Source organism: Triturus cristatus, chromosome 5_1, assembly GCF_964204655.1.
Source record: "Triturus cristatus chromosome 5_1, aTriCri1.1, whole genome shotgun sequence".
NCBI lineage: Eukaryota > Metazoa > Chordata > Amphibia > Caudata > Salamandridae > Triturus > Triturus cristatus.
In genome coordinates this window covers 219,661,570-219,668,698 of record NC_140587.1, presented here as the reverse complement: position 1 = coordinate 219,668,698, position 7,129 = coordinate 219,661,570, and the positions used below count along the sequence as shown (strand labels likewise).

Sequence of the window (7,129 nt, the reverse complement as noted above, 5' to 3'; positions counted from 1 at the left end):
GATAACCTTGTATTACAAATACATCACCAATAACGCAAACATTATAATCACATTAAAAATACTTTCAAATCAAACATAACAGGTATAAAAGATTCGCACTTACCTGTCTCTATCTGCGTCACTCCTACCGTCCGATCTAGAAAAGGATGACACACTCCCAAAACAGCAGATTCATCACAAAAACGTGCCCCACCCTGACGTACTCACATATTGAATCAAACACAATACACGTGACAGTACTTTCGTCACTAAACCTGTCTCACAATCAACTTTGCAGTCTAACACCCAGCAATAAATAAGATAACCTTGTATTACAAATACATCACCAATAACGCAAACATTATAATTACATTTAAAATACTTTCAAATAAAACATAACAGGTATAAAAGATTCGCACTTACCTGTCTGTAGCTGCGTCACGCCTACCGTCCGATCTAAAAAAGGATGAGACACTCCCAAAACAGCAGATTCATCACAAAAACGTGCCCCACCCTGACGTACTCACATATTGAATCAAACACAATACACGTGACAGTACTTTCGTCACTAAACCTGTCTCACAATCAACTTTGCAGTCTAACACCCAGCAATAAATAAGATAACCTTGCATTACAAATACATCACCAATAACGCAAAGATTATAATTACATTTAAAATACTTTCAAATAAAACATAACAGGTATAAAAGATTCGCACTTACCTGTCTGTAGCTGCGTCACTCCTACCGTCCGATCTAGAAAAGGATGACACACTTCCAAAACAGCAGATTCATCACAAAAACGTGCCCCACCCTGACATACTCACATATTTTATAACACACAATACACATGACAGTACTGTCGTCACAAAACACCAGTATTACTATAAAATAAACAGACTAAAAATTAATCCTTGCTAATAAGACCTGTAACTTACCTTGATACGAGACTAAAAAAAACGTATACAAACCATTCACTTACCTGTTTGTAGCTCTCTTCCGCCCAATGTAGCATCTAAAACTCAAATTACAGCCAACAATCGCAGATTCACAAGAAACCGTGTGACGAAAAGAGACATAACAGACAAGTCGAAAACAATCCTCAACATATTATTTTTACCTCCTAATTACTCGCCAAGTTCTACTTTAAACGTATAAAATATATACACTTACCTGTTTGTCGCTTCCTTCCACCTGCCGTCGCGCCGTGAAAACAATGAACAGTCAACATCTGCAGATTCGCAACAAACCCGGGCCCAACGTCCCTAAAAATACACAACCCTTTCGACACCCAAAAACCCTATTGCTATACTACAACAATCCATAACAAACAAAACTACTTAAAAACAAATCGTCTAACACTACACCCAAAAGCAATTAAATGAAAAGATGTAAATTTGCGTACTGTTACCTAATAGCCGAAGTGACGCCGCTGCACCGGACCGACCGTACAAAAATGGACACCTAACAAAGAATTAGATATTACGCATAGACATATTATATTTACCTACAAACAACTCTGAAAGTCCAACTTTAAACGTAGATACAAAATGCACTTACCTGTTTCTAGCTGCCTTCCGCCTTCCGTAGCATCGGGAAAACAATGAACAGTAAACATCCGCAGATTCACAACAAACAGCGGTCCAACCCCACCAAAAAGTTCCCCACACTTCCGACGCCAAAAACCCCTATTGCTATCCTACTAAATCCATAAAAAAGAAAACGACATAAAGATAAAACGTCTAACACTACACCAATAAGTTAATGAAGTGATGTAAAATGGCATACTTTTACCTATTCGTTGAAGTTACGCCGCAGCACCGGCACGACCCTACAAAAACAGACACATAACAAAGAATGAGATATAAATCATACCATATTCGATTTACCTCCCACTAACTCTCAAAGTCTATCTCTAAACGTATATTAAACTTTCTCTTACCTGTTTGTAGCTCTGTTCGCCTACCGTAGCATCGGGAAAACAATGAACAGTCAACATCCGCAGATTCACAATAAACCCTGGCCCAACCCCACGAAAACGAGCCCACACTTGCGACGCCAAAAGCCCCTATTGCTATACTACTAAATCCATAACAAAGAAAACGACATAAAGACAAATAATCTAACAGTACCCCAAAAACTATTTAAATAAAACGAGGTAAAATTGCGTTCCCTTACCTAATAGCCGAAGTTACGCCGCTGCACCGGGAAGACCCTACCAAAACAGACACATAACCAACAATTAGATATCAGACATAACATAATCTATGTACCTCCCACTAACTCTCAAAGTGCAACTTTAAACGTAAAATACAAATGCACTTACCTGTTTCTAGCTCTCTTCCGCCGACCGTTGCATCGTGAAAACAATGAACATTCAACATCCGCAGATTCACAACAAACCCTGGGCCAACCCCAGTCAAAATACACAACACTTCCTACGCCCAAAAACCCTCTTGCTATACAACAAATCCATAACAAACAAAACTACCTAAAGTTAAAACGTCTAACGGTACCCCAAAAAAATCGAGAAATGCAATGAAAAAAAATGACGTACTCTTACCTAATCGCCGAAGATACACCGCTGCGACGCCACGAGCCAGACCACTGAAGCCCTGTAAATAAACAGAAAACAAAACCTAATTACTTCAAAAACATACAATATGCCTTACCTAACTCCCGCAACCCCCACCATACTTACCGACTAAAGCGCTCCCTGCAGCCGCTGCACCGGTACGAACCTCCTAAAACAGAGACATAACAAACACTTTAAAAAAATCACAAACATATTTTATTTGCCTCATAATTACTCTCCAACTGCAACTTGTAACGTATAAAATATGTACACTTACCTGTTTGTCGCTTCCTTCCACCGGCCGTCGCGCAGTGAAAACAATGAACAGTCAACATCTGCAGATTCGCAACAAAGCCTGCCCCAACCCCACTAAAAACACACACTTTCGAGCACCCAAAAGCCTTTTGTTCTACTACAAACCCCATAACAACCAAAGCAACCTAAAAATAAAAAGTCTAACAGTACAATCAAAAATAATAGCATTAAATGCTGTAAAATGGTGTACTCTTACCTAATAGCCGAAGTGACGCCGCTGCACCGGACCAACTTTTCAAAACTGGACACATAACAAAGAATGAAATATTACGCATAGACATATAAAATTTACCTACCAACAACTCACCAAGTCTAACTTTAAACGTATAAGAAAAATGCACTTACCTGTTTCTAGCTGTCTTCCGCCTACCGTAGCATCGGGAAAACAATGAACAGTCAACATCCGCAGAATCACAACAAACCCTGGACCAACCCCACGAAAACGACCCCACACTTGCGACGCCAAAAACCCTATTGCTATACTACGAAATCCATAACAAAGAAAACAACAAAAAGATAAAGTGTCTAACACTACACCAATAAGTTAATGAAGTCATGTAAAATGGCATACTTTTACCTATTCGTTGAAGTTACGCCGCAGCACCGGCACGACCCTACAAAAACAGACACATAACAAAGAATGAGATATAAATCATAACATTTTCTATTTACCTCCCACTAACTCTCAAAGGCTATCTCTAAACGTATACGTATATTAAAACTTTCTCTTACCTGTTTGTAGCTCTGTTCGCCTACCGTAGCATCGGGAAAACAATGAACAGTCAAAATCCGCAGATTCACAACAAACCCTGGCCCAACCCCACGAAAACGACCCCACACTTGCGACGCCAAAAACCCTATTGCTATACTACGAAATCCATAACAAAGAAAACGACATAAAGATAAAACGTCTAACACTACACCAATAAGTTAATGAAGTGATGTAAAATGGCATACTTTTACCTATTCGTTGAAGTTACGCCGCAGCACCGGCACGACCCTACAAAACCAGACACATAACAAAGAATTAGATATCAAACATAACATAATCTATGTACCTCCCACTAACTCTCAAAGTGCAACTTTAAACGTAAAATACAAATGCACTTACCTGTTTCTACCTCTCTTCCGCCGACCGTTGCATCGTGAAAACAATGAACATTCAACATCCGCAGATTCACAACAAACCCTGGGCCAACCCCACGAAAACGACCCCACACTTGCGACGCCAAAAACCCTATTGCTATACTACGAAATCCATAACAAAGAAAACAACAAAAAGATAAAGTGTCTAACACTACACCAATAAGTTAATGAAGTCATGTAAAATGGCATACTTTTACCTATTCGTTGAAGTTACGCCGCAGCACCGGCACGACCCTACAAAAACAGACACATAACAAAGAATGAGATATAAATCATAACATTTTCTATTTACCTCCCACTAACTCTCAAAGGCTATCTCTAAACGTATACGTATATTAAAACTTTCTCTTACCTGTTTGTAGCTCTGTTCGCCTACCGTAGCATCGGGAAAACAATGAACAGCCAAAATCCGCAGATTCACAACAAACCCTGGCCCAACCCAACGAAAACGACCCCACACTTGCAACGCCAAAAACCCCTATTGCTATACTGTGGTAAATATTTAAATTACCTGTACTATTTTTTATGCGGTAAAGTCTAGTAAGAATAACTCAGTCAAAATAAGAGGCAGAATCCGTGGTATTAGAGGTTCTGAAAAGGGCTTTATTCCTTACAAAGGAATTATAGTTCGAACTAGGCAACCATATTCCATCACCACGAAGGTTCAGGAAGGGATCAGCCATACATTATTGACAAGTAACAGTATATATATAAAAAGCATTGCATTAAGACAGATGCAGGAGGCGTAACAACTGATAATACAGATAAGAATACACATACGTAATGAAAATAGGCGTAAACACAGGCGTATACTAGAAACGTCATTTAAAATGATGTCACAAGTGGGTGGATCCATAAGAGAATCCTGCAGTGTCAGCAGAAATATTTGGCAGAGATGCGCGCGCAGCCGCATGACGTGTGATTGACGTACAACTAGAGGGTGAAGGGAACTTGACATTTGGCCCTACATGTGGAGACAGAAGTCTGGGGTGTCAGGACAACCTAGTCCTAAATCATATCTAATATCTTGTGTTTAAGGAACTATATTATCTGGAAGGAAGGGTCTTCTCGGACAGATCCTATTCTATACTGACTGTTAGTGCGTGTACAAGCGTCTATGTGTCTACATGTGATGCGAGGGGGCAGGAATCTTCCATAGTAACAGGGGTTATGAATTACTTGCAAAAAGACAACGAGGCCGAGCCTTTTGCTCGGTAGCTGGAGGGATGTTTACCTAAACTACTAGACAGGAATGCATTGGATGAGGAGCGGAGCAGATAACTTGAAGGCTGAGTACAGTTTTTGGCAGGCAACAGGCCGCGTCAGGCACCATTAGCCGCGCAGGGAGTAAGACAAAGTTCATGGACACGGATGCAGGTCCAAGCTGGAGCATTTCAGAGGCAGAAACAGAAAAAGGCTTGATGGCAGAATTCAAGGCCTACTCGCCCGAACTATAAAACTAGAAAAGTGAACCACATAAAGTCGGTGGCCTTTCATACTTAGGAATGGCATATTCGACCCATTCATGGCGGATCTGAAAGAGGGCATGTTGACGTTGAACGCACATGTATTTGCGTTTTCATAGCTGGAACTGGAGGGAACATACATGTACTTATAGCATGTACATGGAGCCGTTGGGGTCTAAGATAGGGGACACAATTGACCATAAAAATTCATATTTCCACATTCCCTCCTTGTCCCCTACGGACCCTCATGAAATATCCATCTTCATCAATCCATCAATCTGTTCATATAGCATCATTTGTTCTTCTTTCTTCTTCCGGGATCTTGAATGAAAATTTGAAGGCGGGATACACGATGTGGCACACAGACCACAAATCGCTGGCCCACATTGTAGACACAAGCAGCAACTGAATAGTATGAGAAAGCCAATACCTAGGAAGGATAGGATCCTCCATCCCCAGGCTGACAACACGCTCCAGAACCAACCGGACCAAGTCCAGGTGCCTGGATTCTGGTGTATCTGGCTTACGATCTTATGAAGTCGAGTTATGGCTTTATATACTGACGGCGCGTTTTCTGGTATGAAAACACAGCAACTTGATCCGATGACCCTACAAGCTCCGCCCCTATCGGCCAGAATGACGTCAAGGACAAGACGATTTTGGAGAACAACAATCCGCATCGCAGACTGCTCCTCCGTTAAGTTGCCCAAAGCGGAAGTAGTTTCATTCACTACTGCTTCAAGGGTTCTAGTTAATCTACGTATCAGCTTACTATTGGTGACTGTACCTATGTAGGGAAAGAAACCTTTATTGAAATCTGTGTATTTCTCCCATGCTGTTTCAGTGTAGTCGACAATCGGGAGGTCTCTCTGCTGTCTATTGTGTACTAAATGGGTGTTCCTATGATAATCAGGCGGGGCTAGGAAAACAGGTGGCAGAAGGAATGCAATGTAACAGGTACCATCCCAATCTAGGGGTAGGCGTATGTATGCGGTGTGACCACAGATGAAGTAGGAGTGACGGGAAGCTCTAAATGTAGATTTGCCTTTATCACTGAATTCTATTACAGTGGTACATTTACTATGGCCCATGTGTATTGAACCATTCTTTCTTACACATAATTCGCCTCTAACTGGAAATACTGACATAGCGGGTAAGATCGGTGTAGCTTCGGATTCAATATTCAGGATCATAAGATTAAGTGTAAAGTTACCTAATCCATATACTTCATTTTCTAGATCAGTTCCTGTTCTTTTGGGAAGTCCCTCCTTGTTAGGGTAGCAGACTTTAAGTAAAACTAGGTTCAGGTTTCCCCATACCCAATTGTCTTGGTAAACTACTGTATTTGAATCTAGGGAATTAATCAAACTAAACCATGCTCCACAGGAGCCATTGTGTGTGAATGGATACGGAAAGAGGGGCAGAACTCCCTTGTATTTCTGATAGGGAGGGAGTCGGCCACATATCCAACAATTTGTAGCATTGCTGGTCTGATGAGAATGATGTAACATACTAATGAATGTGTTGTTGCGCAGCGCAAATCTATAGGACAACTCATGTGGGGGTAATTCGCTAAAAGAATGTTCGGCAGTAGCATTGAAAGCATGCTTGGAGATAGGGTAATACATGTGTAATAATATACCGGAGAT

The 7,129-nt window shown here is 40.9% G+C and overlaps 1 long non-coding RNA gene across 1 annotated transcript; it reads right to left on the bottom strand.

The window, feature by feature from the left end:
- Positions 1-2,016: 2,016 nt before the first annotated feature.
- On the bottom strand, positions 2,017-3,651 carry LOC146830666 (uncharacterized). Its single transcript, XR_014961184.1, has 3 exons — positions 2,680-3,651; positions 2,542-2,593; positions 2,017-2,193 (listed from the first exon to the last, which is right to left on the bottom strand). It is a non-coding gene; the product is annotated as an uncharacterized LOC146830666 (long non-coding RNA).
- Positions 3,652-7,129: the final 3,478 nt, after the last annotated feature.